Below are 19,659 nucleotides of genomic sequence, written 5' to 3'. Positions count from 1 at the left end.
ACTCTGCTGGGATAGATATTTGCCCTTTTGGTGGGGAGGGGGGGGGAGTTTGCGCTGAACCTGTCAGCTAGGATGTTGGCAATGTCAGTGGGTTCGGTGTATTTTTTGTCATTTTGGACTAATTCTGAGCATATCTGGGAATTACCACCCAGGTTCCTAACATAACTAAAGAAAGCCTTGTGATTATCCTTAGTGTCCTGTGCAATTTTTCTCTCGAAGCTGATCTTAGACGATTTTGAGTGCCCGTAGTTTTTTGCTAACACTGATCAGAGATGCCTTCCCTTTTTGGGATTTTGCTCTATCATGTAGTAGCTTCCTCCTTCTATTGTATAGTTTGTTTATGGCTGGGGTCCACCAGACAGGACGTCTGCCTTTGGAGGATTGGGTCTTGGTTTTATTTGGGATTGCATGATCCATGCATCCCTGAAGGTGTTCATAGAATGCATTTATATAGGATTCTGCGGTCTGGGCCGTATTTTCCAGAGGCCCGGGGGCTTTGAAGGATTCCACCTCGGTTTTGAGGAGTGTGAAATTTGCTTTAGAGAAGTTTTTCACTGTGGTTTTCTGGGCAGGGGGTGGGTTCGGGATGTGAATATCCAGTGAGATTAGTTTATGGTCTGATCTTACCAGTGAGGGATACACTTCTGGTCTGGAGCATAGAGTCCCCATGTTGGTGATGATCAGGTCCAGTATGTTTTCCCCTCTTGTGGGAGTGGTACCAAGTTGTTCCATAGCATTTGAATTTAGAAATTCTAGGAACCTTTGAGCTAGGGTGTTGGAGCTAGAGTAATGCTCCCAGTCTATATTTGGGTAGTTGAAGTCGCCCAATATAATGGTGTTTGGAGAGGCCTTCATATTTTCCAGTGTTCTCAGGAAGGCCGAGTGGGGTTACTGGGTTTGGGAGGGTGGTCTGTAGCAGGCTATAAACTGGAAGGCAGTTCTACCCACTGTTAGTTGCTCATGGATAGTCTCTGATGCTTCGTGCTGTGCCACCAACCTGGAGGTGTGGGTATCTTTGACGAATATTGATAATCCCCCTCCTTTTCTGGTTCATCCCAGTTTTTGGGGCCAAAAAGCATGGTATGAGGTATAACCTGGTAGTGCTGGGGTGCTCTCGGGAGCCTTGAACCAGGTTTCTGTTACTGCACAGATATCGATGTTCTCCATGCTAAGGAGAGTTTCGAGTGCATGCATCTTGAGGTTTAGACTTCTGGCGTTGAGTAGCATTACTCTTAGTTTCTTATCCCTTGTGATACCTATGGAGGTGGGTTTGTCTGTTGAGCCTGGCCTAAAGAGGCACTATGGGGTAGCAAGAGCCTTTGTCAATATCCAAAGCCCAGGGTGACAGGTGCAAGCCGTCCCTAGCGAAGCATCGTGGCTTGTCGAGCATGTCATCCCAGGCTGACAGGTATTGGATCCCCTTTGAATGACACCAATACTTAAGCCAGTTGTTGAAATTAATCATCTTGTCTTCATATTGTGGCATCATTCTTGGTGAGGGTAAGATGCTACTCAAGGTCAGTATCATATCGGCCTGGACTACATGCTCAGAGAGCTCCTCTATGTCTCTTTTCATGTAGTCCAGGGAGGTACGCCTCAGGTCATTCACACCAGCATGGACAATGATGGAGTCATATTTGTACTTGCCTTGGAGTGACCTGAGTGCTTGTGTTATGTGGCGGATCCTAGCACCCAACAGGCAGCTCACCGTGACCTTCTCCTTGTTCAGCCTGGTGAGCAGGACATCAGTGTGCCTGATGATAGAGTCACCTATTACAAGTGTATCAGGTGTGTTGTTTAGCCTTAAGGGCCGTGACTGTTCGGCACACTGGCTTTGTGAGCTATGTGTTGCACGTGTTTTGTTTTGGGGTAGCGGTTGCTTGGGTATTTGCTTTGGAGGTCTCGGCTGCTTAGGCATATTTTTATTTAGAGCCTCCGAGTATGTTTTTGTGTGTTTATGTGTTTGGTTTGCTGTCGTGGTAGGTTTATGTGAGACTGGAATTGTAGTGAGTGTGGTTTCCTTCTCCTTTCAGAAAAATGGAAGCTAGACAGAGACTAGAAGCTAATAACCTGTTACTCTGGCCTCATTTGTAAGAAATTACTGTGTCATTCATTCAAGAAACAAATTGTGGAATACCCAGAGGACATTGAGGCACATAACCTCAGACAGTGTGAATCCATAGAAGGAGGGTCATGCCAAACACGTATAACTGATTTTCTTAAATGGATGCCAGTGTATTTGATAAGAAAGGAGGCTGTGGTTATAGCCTATTTATTCTTTAGCAAGCTATTTAACACAAAATGAGAGAATGTAATGGTAAACCATGTAAAAGTCTTGTAATAGACTAGGTAAGATACAGAGATTCACAGCAGAGGCTACTCAAAGGAAAGGATAGCAACCACGGTGTACCACAGCTGTTAGAAGTGGGGTTAGGCATTTTTGGTGTCCTTATAAATGACATTGCAGGATATCTGGAAGGGAGCTTGCCTTTTGCAGAAGATGCAGAAGGGAAAGTTTTAAACTCTGCATAAAAAGAGATGTTGTAAGACTAGGAGAAAGGCCCAGATTGTGTCAGGTTAAATTCTATGCAAACTAATGGAAAATATTGTAACTGGGAAAAAGGTACAAGAAGACTCAGCTGAAGGGAAAGTGACAATAACACAAATATAGGAAACATACAGGGTTAGTCATATCAGATGACCTAAAGATAACTAAGAAATCTAAGATGGTGGCAAGAACGGCTGTCAGACTACTGTAATGCACTGCAAGAGACATTATCAGTGGAGAAAGGATATTATCTCTCTGGAGCAACAGTTGCTAAGACCCCATCTGGATTACTGTATGCTGCTGTGGTAACCTTACCATTCCAGGGACATCCTACACGTCCACTGTCCTCCTCCCAAATATCCACTAGGCCTTCCATCTTTAGTCTACATGTCTTTTCTTCACACTTCAATCCCTCTCATATTTCTACCACAGCCATAACATCTTTCTTTTACCGTTAACATCACTCACCCCCTGGCACATTATCACTTTCTATAATACACCAATATTTCCAAATCTTAACTACACACATTATAAGGTAACACTGTGTCCCCCATTAACACTAACACTCATAATCTCCCTTTCTTTAGCTTTTCTTTTCCTGCTTCAGCAAACTATTATATATCCACTTTCAATTCCCATATCACTTCCATAACATCACCCACAGCTATTCCTCATAACACAAAACGTTTCTCAAACATATCACCAAGTGTACTTCAAACGTACACATTACACTCTCCAAAAATAAAACTTTTACAATATAACTCCAAAGTTATTAAGTCTCAATATTACATAATAAAATCCCCTTTTATGCTCAAATGATTGTCCACCTACTTTTCATTTATCTCCTTCTCTGGTGATGTTCACCCCTATCCATGCCCAACCACAACCCCTAACCTCCCCTACCCATATAAACTCATCACATAATAAAACCCTGAAATTAATTACCTTAACGCTTTGCAGCATTTGCAACAAAATTTCAGACTTTCATGTTTGGGTTGCATTACATACTCCTGATTTCTTAGCTGTCATAGAAATCTGGCTTAAACCTAATATAAAAGATGTCAAAATACTCCCCCAAGGATATAATTTAATCAAACTAGACAGATTATATAAAAAAGCAGGTAGAATTGCCTTATTATAGCAATAACCGCATTGGTGGTAATGTTAATCATCTAACGAAAATATGGCTCAGGTCCTGAGGGCGGCTCGAGAATGAACCAAAGTCAACCGCATTAGCATTACACACCCAGACAGAAAATGCTAGGTTATTGCTATTATATCTCGACATTATTTAAGAAAGAAACTATTCCTTTTCTTAAATAATGGCATATAATGCCTGTTTACTGCCCTTCCGCAGATGCCTGGCATCGGCGGTCCTGATGTACTCGCCTGCGCGGTACATCGAAGCTATGGGCAAAAGCAATATGGAAAGACAGCTATGAGCAAAAAGCAATGGAGAAAGCAAGATCTCCGTTGCTTTTTTACTATCTCGCTATGTTAAATGAGTTTAATATAGCGAGACAGTTTCAAAACATCAAGCGGACATCTCGTTGCTGTTTTAAAACTGTCTCGCTAAAACTCATTTAACATAAGCGAGACCAAAAAAAAGTAAAAGCAACGGAGATCTTGCTTTCTCCGCTGTCTTTTAAACATTGCTGCATATCTGTATACAATGGGTTTAACATTAGACAACTTTAAAATAAACAGCGGAGATCTCCTTGCTGCTTTGTTCATGTCTCGCTATGTTAAACCCATTGCTCGCATAAGCAGACAAGTTGAGGTATATACTAATGGAAAAGTCCGAGAGGACCGACCTTTTCCATTAGTAAACTCTTTCGATTTACAACCGGCATCGCTGGCCAATCAGCGGGCTGCGTTTCAGGGGATCATGGTATAATTTACAATAGTTACTTCACTGTTACAAATTCCTCTGGTCACATCTCCAAATTTGATAATGCTGAATTACTCATAACTGTCCTAAAAATAAACAATTCAAAGAACCCGTGTATAGTTGTCATTTACATCCCCCAGGTCAAACCATCCCCACACTTGAAAACATCCTATCATGGATTACTACAAATATCTCTTAGAAAACATTCATTCTTGGTTTTTTAATTGGTCTACCCTAAAAGTCTTCCTCTTGATGAATGTAAATCACTAATACCACATTCCAGCATTCTGAATAGCTTAGCTCCCACTAAAAGAATCAAAATCAGTCATACCCCATGGTTATCATGTCCCACCAAATAACTAGTATAACTAAGAAACAAAGCATAAAATAAATGGAAAAATCTAAAACCCTGACAAAGTTCTATGTTACAAGCAACTCCGAAATAAAGTCAAAATCTCATTATCACTGACAAAAAGAAATTCTGTACTAATCAGCAATCTAACACCTCTCAAACCCCCCAAAATTTTCATCAATCAACTCACTTCTCAAACCAGGCACAAACAAAATCCTTGAGCTCACACTGATAAAGCCCCTAGTTAAACTGCCACAGTCTTTAACTGTCACTTCATCGAAAGTATCGCCAACCTAGTGTCAAACACCACCCATGCTCTACCAACTGTAATTCATAGTGTCTGGAAAATAACACCACCACTGCTCTTTTCCAACTGTAATAATAAACTAACTTTTCCCCTTCAGTGCCTTCAGCATGAGTGTCTTTCAGTACGTCTAGCATACTCAAGTAAGGCTTGCAGCCTGCTTGTTTAGTGATCTATCATATGCCTTGTAATAAAGCTACTAACAGCGGGCAATGCAACCTTTTAAAATGTATTTTTAAATTGTTGTTTTTAAGCATTTTAATAATCTAGCATAATATCCATCTACTGTCTCATTTTTCTGTTGTATGCATTAATTAATGCAAGTCCAGTCTGCTCTAAGTTTTCATTTTTCAGAGATTCTGTCTGTCAGACCTTTTACTCTGTTGTCTAAAAATGTTTCCAGAATTTTTTTTTTTTTTTTTTTTTTTTAAGCTTCTGTTTTTACAATTTGCTTTCTCAATCCACCTATGTGCTTGAGGTATGCCTAGTTGGTGCTGTTTTCTTTTGCCTGACGCCCTGCATCAGATTAAAGCTTGTTTAAGGAGTTTAACTAGTGAAAGTTTATCTAGTTTACTATCAAATTTATAGTTGTTAACACATTTTGCAAAATATCTCACATTATCTGCTTACTGCAATTGCATATACTTCACATTATCCGTTAGGGGATCTCGTGATCTCTTAGTGCACTGATCTCCATGTCTTAAAAGACTGTTACGTAACCCTTCTCTTGTACCACGTGGTATCTTATTTCCCCATATCCACAGTAGTGTCTAGAATGACTGTTTACTTTGCTTTGTTATTCCCTGATCTATGACTCAAGATACAATACTTGACTCTCTCTCCCTGCTATCACAAACCTTAGCAATAGCACAGTGTAACCTGGTCCCTGATCTAAAACAAAGACAAAGAGGGAAATTCTTCTTACCTGAGCCTCCCGCTTTATGACTGTCTTTTTTTTCTTGGGGCCCAGTCTTCCGCTTTTCAGCCACAGATCAGAAAGTGGACAGCCTCTTTACACACAACAATTCAGTCGGAGGTCTTTTCACTTTAAGAAGAACCATTTTGTTTTGGCAGCTTCTCCTGCGCAGATTTATCACCACTCATGCACTCTGACCTGCAGCTTACCAAGGGAATTCCGGTCCGAAGGACCAAAATGTTAAATAAATTGTTAAAATCAGACTGTAAAAATCATTAGGTATTTTGAAATGACAGTCAATAACAGACAGTAATGCAGGAAACTCAAGTATTTAATTTACAAATACTCTAATGTACATTAGGAGGCAAAAAACCATACACAAACTTGTACAGAATTTTGTCTAGCTTTATTTAAGAACCAGCTGACATTTTATATGTTTTACAATCAGCTTTTGCCCACCTCACTGGCGTGGTCAGTGACAGGGTCTTACATCATAGTAACTTATGAAAAGTGCTGAGATGGTGTTTTCAAAATCTTTTCCCATGAGAATATTACAGCCTTGCAAGCACCTGGTCAGTCACAATGTCCTTCCGAGGATGTAGCCAATTTAAGGCTCTTAGATTAGTTTGAATACAATGGATGCATGTCTCTTTAATACTTCTCTTTGTCTCTTTCTTGTTCACCAGCTGGACATTATCTCTGATAGTGCGCACAAGGCCATTCTTCTGGTGAAAGCAGGAAAAGATACACATGCACACAGATTCATTATTTTCTAACTTTGCAAAATAATCTTTCACTGACAGACATGAGCCAGGCCGCTGGTGGCTGCCAAGGCCAAGTTTCTAATTACACTGCAGCTTATGCTTCAAGCAATAATATGCGAGTTTATTTGTACTATTATTCTAGTAAAACAAATTAAATGCATTACATATTATACTATTTTTCAACCTTTGCTCCCCATATAGATTTGAGCACATTTATTCCTGTCTAAAGCACACATTTCTCTATATATCTGACCACACAACTTATATATGTCTGAATGTTTGACTACATATTTTCCTAAGCAGCATATATGTGAATATATATTTTTCTAGGCAGCATATATGTGAATATATATTTTTCTAGGCAGCATATATATGAATATATATTTTTCTAACAGTCAGCAATTGCCAAAAATGTATTACCACAAACTAAAACACGGTCTTCCATTTCTTGTTACACATTCTGCTTACAAAACCTACAGATTACTGTCACCAGGGAACAAATTCTGCATATTTATACTTCTTGTTGACTCCTTACTCCACCACTGCAAACTGCTTGAAAAAAACTAATTGGCTTTTGGTTTCCATCAGGGTTACACTGCTACTAAATGCTTTTATTTTCAAGGTGCAAAAACAAGGCTACTATTCACTAAAATCAGAACTGCCTATCCAGGATAACACTCATGATCTCATAAGCTCACAAGACAGCTATTTCTCCCTTCCTCACCCATGTTTCAAAACATCACTGGGAAAGGGCCTTCTCTAGACCTGGACCTGCTACATGGAATCAATCACCTGCCAGCTGAAATCAAAATCCAGGAAACCTTATTAAAGAACATCTTCTTTTCGAATCCATCTAGAGCTGTTATCATGATGATAGATAATTTGTCATGTTTAAGCTGTTTTGCATCCTCACCCAATATGCTTGTGTATCTGTTTATATTTTAACCTGCTTTACATGTATTTATGCCTAGTATAATTAATGCAAACCAGCTTGTCTTCTGTGTAATTAATTGTTATATTTCTGTATGTTAACTTTGTAGAACTGTATACATTGCTCTTTGAGTCTGGGTTGTGGCCAAAAAGGGTCAGTAGACCAGCTCACTGACCCATTAATCAAAGAGTAATAAATCAATAAATAAAATATAATATTGGCAATTAAAGCTGATAATGAATAAGAGCATTTTAAAATAGAAGCTACCCTTACTCCACTGCTTATTTGAAGTTGAATGTTAATTACATTTAAAGGATGCTGTAATAGTACTTTATAAATGTCCTGATGCTATCCTTCTTTTAATTTATCCAAATATTTATGGTTTTTAATAACATGACAGGGCCCATTACTATGTCTGGGTACTACTAAAGTTCATGAGATTAGTATTGTTTCAGTCTTTGATATTTGCCAAGTGCTCTCCTCAGCATCTGCAATGTACTCAAAATTGCCTCCTTCTGCAGTTCATATGGAGGACAGTTAAAAAAGCTTAAAAAGTATTTTTTATTAGCTCTGCTGCTTCTGTTAGTGAGATAAATGGAAGATAGTCCAATAAAGAAACATTACATGATGTGGTTTTTAAAATCTATTACATCACACTTACTGTTCTCCTTCCTTTTCCAAGCTGTTCTTCCTTCCTTCCTTCATTTTTTTTATTTTCTATTCCTGGGGTTCCCTTTTATGGAATCAATAACTGTACAGTGAATTTAAAAATTAAAAACACTGAAGGTGAACAATGAAGTAATGTCAGATACGTAATCTTCACAATAAATTACGGTAGGAGAAAAAGATTCTGGAAGACAGAAAAAGGCATATATTCATAGGTTTGTAGGTTCATAGGTTCATACTAGGCTATCTGCCCTAGGGCATTTATAAGCCTGGCCAGAGTGTGTTTGGCTTTCACCACCCATTTTAAATTAATTTTGCTATGCCCTTTTTCGAGGTTAGTATACTGTGCCTCTGTCTAACAGTGACACAGAAGTGATACCTGGGGTAAACCTATGATCCCCCATCCACTCATCAAGATTCCTCTTGAAGAGAGTCAATGAGGGACTCTGCCTAACCTGGACTGGGATTTTATTCCAGAGTGAAGGGAGCCTCTGGGTTATGAATCTGTCCCTCCAGCATGTCCTATTTATTTCAGTGCTGAGGTTCAAGTCTCTCGAGTGCGTAGCTCGATGGGATTTGGATTTTCTGAGGTGCAGCATGTCCATTAATTACAGATTGGACATGGCTTTATACGTCAGGCACAGATCGCCTCTGAGCAGGCGGTATGCCACTGAGTAGAGCTAGAGTTTCTTTAACCGGGCAGCATATGGCATCTGTTTGAGCCCTTTGATCCTCTTGGTGAGGTACTTTTGGGGTCTTTCCAGTTGCTGCAGGTGTCTGGTAAGGTACATCCCAAAAGGGGCATTATACTCAATTATGGGCCTGATGAGGGATGAGTAAAGAGCACGATGACGTCCCCTGATCTAGATGTGAATCCCTTCATGATTAGGTGGGCTATATAAAATGTTTTTCTAACCACTTTGGCCATGTGGTTTGTCAAATGAGAGATTGCTATCAACTTGGGTCCCCAGGTCCCTAATTACTTCTTCCGTACTTAATGGATTACCACCTATGTGATAATTTGTGGGCACTTTGTTCTTGCCAAAGGGATGACTATACACTTTTGACATTTAGCTTGAGGCCATGGCTCTGACACCAGTTGTCTGTTTCTATGAGGCCCTTTTGGAGGATGCTTGTGTCGGCTGCAGAGTCGATTATGGCGCTCACTTTGCAGTCATCTGCGAACATGGTCAGCCACAGTCCTTCCATGTTGGCCTGTACATCCAGTAATATATACGAACAAGAGAGGTCCCAGGACTGAGCCTTGTGGGACGCCACTTGTAACTGGTTTGGAGACTGACATGGCTCCAGCAATTCTAACCATGTGGGTTCTGTCCTTGAGCCAGTTTGCAACCCATCTAGTGACATAGGGGTTTATATTTAAGCTGGTGAGCTTATCTATAATGCCAGTGGGGTATTGTATCGAAGGCTTTTGCAAGGCCCACGTAGGCTGTGTGGACCACCGTCCCCTCTTCAATGGCCTTGATGACTGTTTCAAAGAAATCGACCAGGTTTAAGAGGCAGGATCTGCCCTTAACAAAGCCGAACTGGGTAAGATCCAGTGTCTGTAGGTCCCCAATATCTTTATTTATGAGGTCCATGATGATCCTTTCCATAGCTTTGCAGACCAAGCTAGTCAGGCTTATGGGGCGATAGTTTCCAGGATCCGTTGAGGCACCACCTTTGTGGAGAGGGACCACTGTTGCTGTATGCCTCTCTTTGGGTACATATCCTGAGATTGAACAGTAGTTTTATGTTTGGGTTTAGCTCTTCTTGGAGTTCATGTAGGACGCAGCCCGGGACACCGTCTGGTCCCATTGATGCTGTGGTTTTGCTTTGGAGAGGGTGGCTCTTACCTGAGCATCTGAGATGTCAGGCGGGCAGCACTCTGCTGGGATAGATATTTGCCCTTTTGGTGGGAGGGGGTTTGCGCTGAACCTGTCAGCTAGGATGTTGGCAATGTCAGTGGGTTCGGTGTATTTTTTGTCATTTTGGACTAATTCTGAGCATATCTGGGAATTACCACCCAGGTTCCTAACATAACTAAAGAAAGCCTTGTGATTATCCTTAGTGTCCTGTGCAATTTTTCTCTCGAAGCTGATCTTAGACGATTTTATGAGTGCCCGTAGTTTTTTGCTAACACTGATCAGAGATGCCTTCCCTTTTTGGGATTTTGCTCTATCATGTGGTAGCTTCCTCCTTCTATTGTATAGTTTGTTTATGGCTGGGGTCCATCAGACAGGACGTCTGCCTTTGGAGGATTGGGTCTTGGTTTTATTTGGGATTGCATGATCCATGCATCCCTGAAGGTGTTCATAGAATGCATTTATATAGGATTCTGCGGTCTGGGCCGTATTTTCCAGAGGCCCGGGGGCTTTGAAGGATTCCACCTCGGTTTTGAGGAGTGTGAAATTTGCTTTAGAGAAGTTTTTCACTGTGGTTTTCTGGGCAGGGGGTGGGTTCGGGATGTGAATATCCAGTGAGATTAGTTTATGGTCTGATCTTACCAGTGAGGGATACACTTCTGGTCTGGAGCATAGAGTCCCCATGTTGGTGATGATCAGGTCCAGTATGTTTTCCCCTCTTGTGGGAGTGGTACCAAGTTGTTCCATAGCATTTGAATTTAGAAATTCTAGGAACCTTTGAGCTAGGGTGTTGGAGCTAGAGTAATGCTCCCAGTCTATATTTGGGTAGTTGAAGTCGCCCAATATAATGGTGTTTGGAGAGGCCTTCATATTTTCCAGTGTTCTCAGGAAGGCCGAGTGGAGTTACTGGGTTTGGGAGGGTGGTCTGTAGCAGGCTATAAACTGGAAGGCAGTTCTACCCACTGTTAGTTGCTCATGGATAGTCTCTGATGCTTCGTGCTGTGCCACCAACCTGGAGGTGTGGGTATCTTTGACGAATATTGATAATCCCCCTCCTTTTCTGGTTCATCCCAGTTTTTGGGGCCAAAAAGCATGGTATGAGGTATAACCTGGTAGTGCTGGGGTGCTCTCGGGAGCCTTGAACCAGGTTTCTGTTACTGCACAGATATCGATGTTCTCCATGCTAAGGAGAGTTTCGAGTGCATGCATCTTGAGGTTTAGACTTCTGGCGTTGAGTAGCATTACTCTTAGTTTCTTATCCCTTGTGATACCTATGGAGGTGGGTTTGTCTGTTGAGCCTTGCCTAAAAAAGGCACTATGGGGGTAGCAAGAGCCTTTGTCAATATCCGAAAGCCCAGGGGTGACAGGTGCAAGCCGTCCCTAGCGAAGCATCGTGGCTTGTCGAGCATGTCATCCCAGGCTGACAGGTATTGGATCCCCTTTGAATGACACCAATACTTAAGCCAATTGTTGAAATTAATCATCTTGTCTTCATATTGTGGCATCATTCTTGGTGAGGGTAAGATGCTACTCAAGGTCAGTATCATATCGGCCTGGACTACATGCTCAGAGAGCTCCTCTATGTCTCTTTTCATGTAGTCCAGGGAGGTACGCCTCAGGTCATTCACACCAGCATGGACAATGATGGAGTCATATTTGTACTTGCCTTGGAGTGACCTGAGTGCTTGTGTTATGTGGCGGATCCTAGCACCCAACAGGCAGCTCACCGTGACCTTCTCCTTGTTCAGCCTGGTGAGCAGGACATCAGTGTGCCTGATGATAGAGTCACCTATTACAAGTGTATCAGGTGTGTTGTTTAGCCTTAAGGGCTGTGACTGTTCGGCACACTGGCTTTGTGAGCTATGTGTTGCACGTGTTTTGTTTTGGGGTAGCGGTTGCTTGGGTATTTGCTTTGGAGGTCTCTGCTGCTTAGGCATATTTTTATTTAGAGCCTCCGAGTATGTTTTTGTGTGTTTATGTGTTTGGTTTGCTGTCGTGGTAGGTTTATGTGAGACTGGAATTGTAGTGAGTGTGGTTTCCTTCTCCCTTTCAGAAAAATGGAAGCTAGACAGAGACTAGAAGCTAATAACCTGTTACTCTGGCCTCATTTGTAAGGAAATTACTGTGTCATTCATTCAAGAAACAAATTGTGGAATACCCAGAGGACATTGAGGCACATAACCTCAGACAGTGTGAATCCATAGAAGGAGGGTCATGCCAAACACGTATAACTGATTTTCTTAAATGGATGCCAGTGTATTTGATAAGAAAGGAGGCTGTGGTTATAGCCTATTTATTCTTTAGCAAGCTATTTAACACAAAATGAGAGAATGTAATGGTAAACCATGTAAAAGTCTTGTAATAGACTAGGTAAGATACAGAGATTCACAGCAGAGGCTACTGAAAGGAAAGGATAGCAACCACGGTGTACCACAGCTGTTAGAAGTGGGGTTAGGCATTTTTGGTGTCCTTATAAATGACATTGCAGGATATCTGGAAGGGAGAGCTTGCCTTTTTGCAGAAGATGCAGAAGGGAAAGTTTTAAACTCTGCATAAAAAGAGATGTTGTAAGACTAGGAGAAAGGCCCAGATTGTGTCAGGTTAAATTCTATGCAAACTAATGGAAAATATTGTAACTGGGAAAAAGGTACAAGAAGACTCAGCTGAAGGGAAAGTGACAATAACACAAATATAGGAAACATACAGGGTTAGTCATATCAGATGACCTAAAGATAACTAAGAAATCTAAGATGGTGGCAAGAACGGCTGTCAGACTACTGTAATGCACTGCAAGAGACATTATCAGTGGAGAAAGGATATTATCTCTCTGGAGCAACAGTTGCTAAGACCCCATCTGGATTACTGTATGCTGCTGTGGTAACCTTACCATTCCAGGGACATCCTACACGTCACTGTCCTCCTCCCCCAAATATCCACTAGGCCTTCCATCTTTAGTCTACATGTCTTTTCTTCACACTTCAATCCCTCTCATATTTCTACCACAGCCATAACATCTTTCTTTTACCGTTAACATCACTCACCCCCTGGCACATTATCACTTTCTATAATACACCAATATTTCCAAATCTTAACTACACACATTATAAGGTAACACTGTGTCCCCCATTAACACTAACACTCATAATCTCCCTTTCTTTAGCTTTTCTTTTCCTGCTTCAGCAAACTATTATATATCCACTTTCAATTCCCATATCACTTCCATAACATCACCCACAGCTATTCCTCATAACACAAAATGTTTCTCAAACATATCACCAAGTGTACTTCAAACGTACACATTACACTCTCCAAAAATAAAACTTTTACAATATAACTCCAAAGTTATTAAGTCTCAATATTACATAATAAAATCCCCTTTTATGCTCAAATGATTGTCCACCTACTTTTCATTTATCTCCTTCTCTGGTGATGTTCACCCCTATCCATGCCCAACCACAACCCCTAACCTCCCCTACCCATATAAACTCATCACATAATAAAACCCTGAAATTAATTACACTTAACGTTTGCAGCATTTGCAACAAAATTTCAGACTTTCATGTTTGGGTTGCATTACATACTCCTGATTTCTTAGCTGTCATAGAAATCTGGCTTAAACCTAATATAAAAGATGTCAAAATACTCCCCCAAGGATATAATTTAATCAAACTAGACAGATTATATAAAAAAGCAGGTAGAATTGCCTTATTTTACAATAGTTACTTCACTGTTACAAATTCCTCTGGTCACATCTCCAAATTTGATAATGCTGAATTACTCATAACTGTCCTAAAAATAAACAATTCAAAGAACCCGTGTATAGTTGTCATTTACATCCCCCAGGTCAAACCATCCCCACACTTGAAAACATCCTATCATGGATTACTACAAATATCTCTTAGAAAACATTCATTCTTGGTTTTTTAATTGGTCTACCCTAAAAAGTCTTCCTCTTGATGAAGCTGTAAATCACTAATACCACATTCCAAAGCATTCTGAATAGCTTAGCTCCCACTAAAAGAATCAAAATCAGTCATGCCCCATGGTTATCATGTCCCACCAAATAACTAGTATAACTAAGAAACAAAGCATAAAATAAATGGAAAAAATCTAAAACCCCTGACAAAGTTCTATGTTACAAGCAACTCCGAAATAAAGTCAAAAATCTCATTATCACTGACAAAAAGAAATTCTGTACTAATCAGCAATCTAACACCTCTCAAACCCCCCCCAAAATTTTCATCAATCAACTCACTTCTCAAACCAGGCACAAAACAAAATCCTTGAGCTCACACTGATAAAGCCCCTAGTTAAACTGCCACAGTCTTTAACTGTCACTTCATCGAAAGTATCGCCAACCTAGTGTCAAACACCACCCATGCTCTACCAACTGTAATTCAGTACCCGGGTACAAACGCTTCTATAATGAGTATAATAAATACTAACTTCAGTCCATGTCCCACTGCTACTGCTTTTACCACTCCACCCAATGTCTACCAATCTCATAAAGAAACTTCTATTAAAACTCAAACCTAGTTCAACCTCTGCTGATAACCTTCCTGCAGAATACCTCAAGCTTGCTGCTGAGACCATCATTTGTCCAGTAAGTATTCTTATCAACAGATCAATCTCTGAATCATATGTCTCATGCATCAAGAAAAAGTCATATGTTATCCCATTCCACAAAGGAGGCAATTCTTCTGATCTATCTAACTACTGCCCCATCGCTATCCTATCACCTTTGTCCAAAATAATTGAAAAATGTATCCATATAGAACTTTTTAATTATCTTGTCCATAATTCACTACTGTCTCAACACAGCATGGCTTCAGACCACATCACAGCACTTCAGCTGCTCTCCTGTCCTTCATGGATGCCATAAATTATACTAGAGATTCCAGTCAACTGTTTCTAGACCTCTCTAAGGCATTTGATACAGGCTCACACACTAAGCTATTATACAAAGTTTCCTCTCTTGGTCGCAAATCACCCTCCCTTGCATGATTTAAAAGTTATCTGTCAGACAGACAACAGTCAGTAAAGTGGAATGGCTCTCTTTTTCCATTCCTACCAAACATCTCAGGGGTATCCCAAGGCTCCATCCTTGTGCCCCTTCTGTTCAAAATCTTTATAAATAATCATTTATCCACTATGAAATCCAAATTAATCCAATATGCTGATGACTGAACTATTATTTGCCCCTCATATAACCTAACTGACCTGCAACTCATTATCCTAGAAACCTTTTCATCTACTGAACTCTAGTTAAACAACTCCCAGTTGCTACTTAACCCTAATAAAACAAAACTCCTACTTTTTCCTCCCAAAACGGCAAATAGGAAATAAAACAAATTTTAAAATGAATTCCCTAAATAATATTCTAATTGAAGCAGTCCCATACATTAAGTTGCTAGGTGCAATCATCAATGGAAACCTAAAGTTTGATCTCCATATCCAAACTAACATTAGAAATACACCAGAAATTAGGATGCTGTACAGACATTCACCTTTTCTTAACCAATCCACCAGAATCACTCTTGCTAATACACTTCTATTACCTACCCTGCTATATGACATAAATATTCTTACCATTCTCCACATCTCCCTCTTATCACAACTTGAAGCCTGCTATAACAAAACAGCAAAACTGGTCACATTATCCCCTTATTCTACTCACCACTGCACCTCTCTCCAGTCTTTGAGATGGCTAGAGCTACTTCAATTCCTCACCTTCATACAACATTTAACAGCCCGCAACATTATATATAAACTCACTGCCTGCCCTACTCTAACTTCTGTTCTCTCAAGTTACCTTCCCACTAGATCTCAAAAGATCCAAAGACAAGCAGCTTCTATCAGTTCACAACCCTAGTAGAAATGCTGGAAAATGCTTCAACTCCCATTACATTACCAAAAGCCTGGAATGATCTTCCCACAGATATTAGAACAAACTTCAACCTTCTCTCATTTAAATACCCATTGAAAGAATTCTTAAGCAAAGCATGGATCTGTTGGGTCTATATCACATTATCGAAATTCCAAAATGTCAAACACCATAAGCTCGACCTTGGAATCTCGAAATGTGATATACTCGAACGCTCAGAACAGCAAATTTTTTCAAGGGAAATATTTCTCTGTTCCGAGAATACACACACACAGCACAAGCACACCAAAATATATAATCCGCACACACACACACTTCACAAAACCCTACACTAAACAGTACATACACTACTAGCTATCCACTTACCTTAACCCAACCCTAACCCTAAGGTCCCTAACTAACGCACACTCACCTTATCTGCTCCCTAACCCTAAGGTCCCTAACTAACGCACACTCACCTTACCCACTCCCTAACTCTAAGGCCCCTAACTAATGCACACTTACCTTACCCGCTCCATAACCCTAAGCTCCCTAACTATCGCACATTCATCTTACCCACTCCCCAACCCTATGGTCCCTAACTATCGCACACTCACCCTACCCACTCCCTAACCCTAAGGTCCTTAACTATCACACACTCACCTTACCTTGGTCCATTTGCACACTTACCTTTAGCCAGTTTGTCACCTTCACACCACAGTCGAGGAAATAACGAAGCTGCAGAAACGGCCCACCGAATACTTTCCCTAGGAAAATATTCGGTGTTCTGCAGCTTCGCTATTTCAAGTGTTCACTGAATAGGGGTCGATATTATAACATTTGAAGTTTTAAGACTTCGATGTTATATGCTCTAATCCCACCTAATACTATATCCCCTTTGCCTTAACTACCGCTACAACAACCTTTCTCCTCACTATACTTTCACTACACTCGCTCCCTCTTACTTCTACTTTCATTTATACATCCATTCTGACTACATCTGTTACCCCTAATCTTTCTCCTCTCCTCACACATCAGCTACTTTTTTTTCACACTCCATTTTCCCTTTTTCATGCTCTCATCTTCTCCTATGCTTCTTCTAGTGCTGTCCGTCCTTCCATTTTGCCATTTCAAATAATTAATAAAGTTGTCATAAAATTTCTCCCTGTAACCTTGTAAATTTCTAACATATCTCTTCCATTGTAACGTTTGACATGTATATTGTTATTTTTAAGAACAGCAAACATTTGACTGTCTACAACACACATGCCTAAACATTTAATTACTGAGGTGTAAAATGTACGATATGAATAAAACTTTATTTCTTTTACACACCTATATAAATCACTGTTCTGAGGCTTATCACCGCAAGAGCTTAGATTCATGCTTCCAAGGAGTTGAAAATAAATGTCTTTCCTTTCAGCAGAGGTTGATAGCTTTATTAAGGACTGGTACGTACTGTAACTATTGGCCAGTGGTATGCAATGCCATAACTGCAAATTGGAAGCAATCATAGAATCCCCCACTGATACTAATTTTCTCCAGGAAGGGCTGACACAGACAAATAACTTGTATCAGAGCCATGGACTAAAACTAAATGCCAAGAAATGCATAATAGTATCCTTTGGGAAGTCACCCACCCCTAGTAACTATCGTACTGACAACACACCCCTAACATTCAACACAATAGTCTGGGACTTGGGGACATGCATAAACAGTAATTTAGCCTTTGACCATAATGTGTTTACAATTGTGAGGAAATCATTCTATGTTGTGCATTTCACAAACAAAAGTATAGCATCTACGTCTGAGGAAGTCATTGTTCCACTCTATTTTGCATTCATCACACCTCATTGTGTACAATGCCCTCTTTGGTATGTACCTAACTAAGTATATCCAGAAAATGGAACATCCACAGATGTACCTCACTAAAAGAAAAACAGGGCATAACATGGCCTATGCAGACTGTCACAAAGCCCTATCCCTGTATTATGTCTCCTACAGGCTGTTGAGGGGATATCTGTGTCTGGCATACAAGGCACTGTCGGACCCTACCTTGATGGACCTCCTGCATATCCACAAAACAAATAGAAACAGGATTTCCTATTCTAAAGACTTAAACCTTGCCTGATATATAAATAGTACCTACTGGAGGGACGGGAATGAGTCCCAGAGACTGCGTCTCTCTGGAACAGGCTCCCCAACCATGTGAAGAAGAGTTCCACCCTAACCCAGCTCAAGTGTAACTCAGACATTGGATGTGAAACAGGAAATTCATCCCTGGTTTGGCACCTATGTCTCTACTTGACACAGACAGACTGTAAATGGTTTATCCCCCAGGCCCCTGCTTACAGTTATCAATGGTACTAAAACTTGTCAGAGATTTGGGATACTTGGCTAGGCTTAAAAAGATCCCAGTGGTCATTAGCCTAGTACACACCTATGAACCAATAAGGTGCATAGGATGCTTTGATCATTTCATTTGAAGTTGTCATTTATATTAGGCAATGTCTCAGCAGACATAGTCCTGAAACTATATCAATTACACCAGTATTCTACGGTTTGCATATCCTCTTACCTAAGGTAAAATTTGCATCAGTGATGATAAACTAGTCCAGTTTGTTTTTTTGCTGTAAAGAGTTATGGTTTCTCACCAAGCTTCCTGATAGGGAACAGGTTTGTCATATCTATATATCAGTAAGAATGTAAGTCAGTGTACTTCTCTATTTTATGTGTTTCCCTTAGACCAAGCACAAGAAAATGTTGTCCCTCATACTTTGTCTTTCTTTTTTTCTTAACTAATTTTTGTTTAGAGTCACTCACACACACACACACACACACACACACACACACACACACACACACACACGTCATGCTAACAATTAAGACCCAAGTCATTACTTTTGGTAATGAGACACACTCAGCTCTTGCATGTTGTTACAGACCAATAAACAAGATAACTTCCTTTGTCCATTTCTTTAAAAGGTTATCCTCCTCTGATATTGGCTGATGATATACCCTGAATGTGAAGGAAAAAATAAAAAAACAGGCTTATGCCTTTAAAGTATCTCATTTCAAAATGCATTGTTGTGTATTTATATTTGACCTGGCTACCAAACTGGACAAATATCTGGGTATTTGGCTAATTATGTCACATTCAGTCTATTCTTTCAGAGGTCAGTTAAGACTTAGAAATGCAGCAACTCATTTGTTTGTCATGATTCAGTACACTATATATTAATTAGATGAATGCATATCTAATGTGCATTGCCTCACTCTGCTGATGATTCTGAAAGTTTACCTTCCTAAACTGTGGTTTCAGGACACTCATGATTCTCTTTTGTATTACTTATAACAGTATAGCATCATGTATATAGCTACTGTACATAACACTATTTCTATAATTAAAAATAAGGCAGCATTATTTCTGCTTTCAACAATGGTACTTTACTTTAATGCTTTACTGTGCTAACAACAGATTGGGACTTTAGGAACGGTGATAACTCTTGCTATAATGCTTTCCAAGCAACCTTCCTCCACGGCTTCAGACTGAAAACAT

Source organism: Protopterus annectens, chromosome 17.part0, assembly GCF_019279795.1.
Source record: "Protopterus annectens isolate FY-2018-M chromosome 17.part0, PAN1.0, whole genome shotgun sequence".
Lineage (NCBI taxonomy): Eukaryota > Metazoa > Chordata > Ceratodontiformes > Protopteridae > Protopterus > Protopterus annectens.
This window is presented reverse-complemented; position numbering follows the sequence as displayed.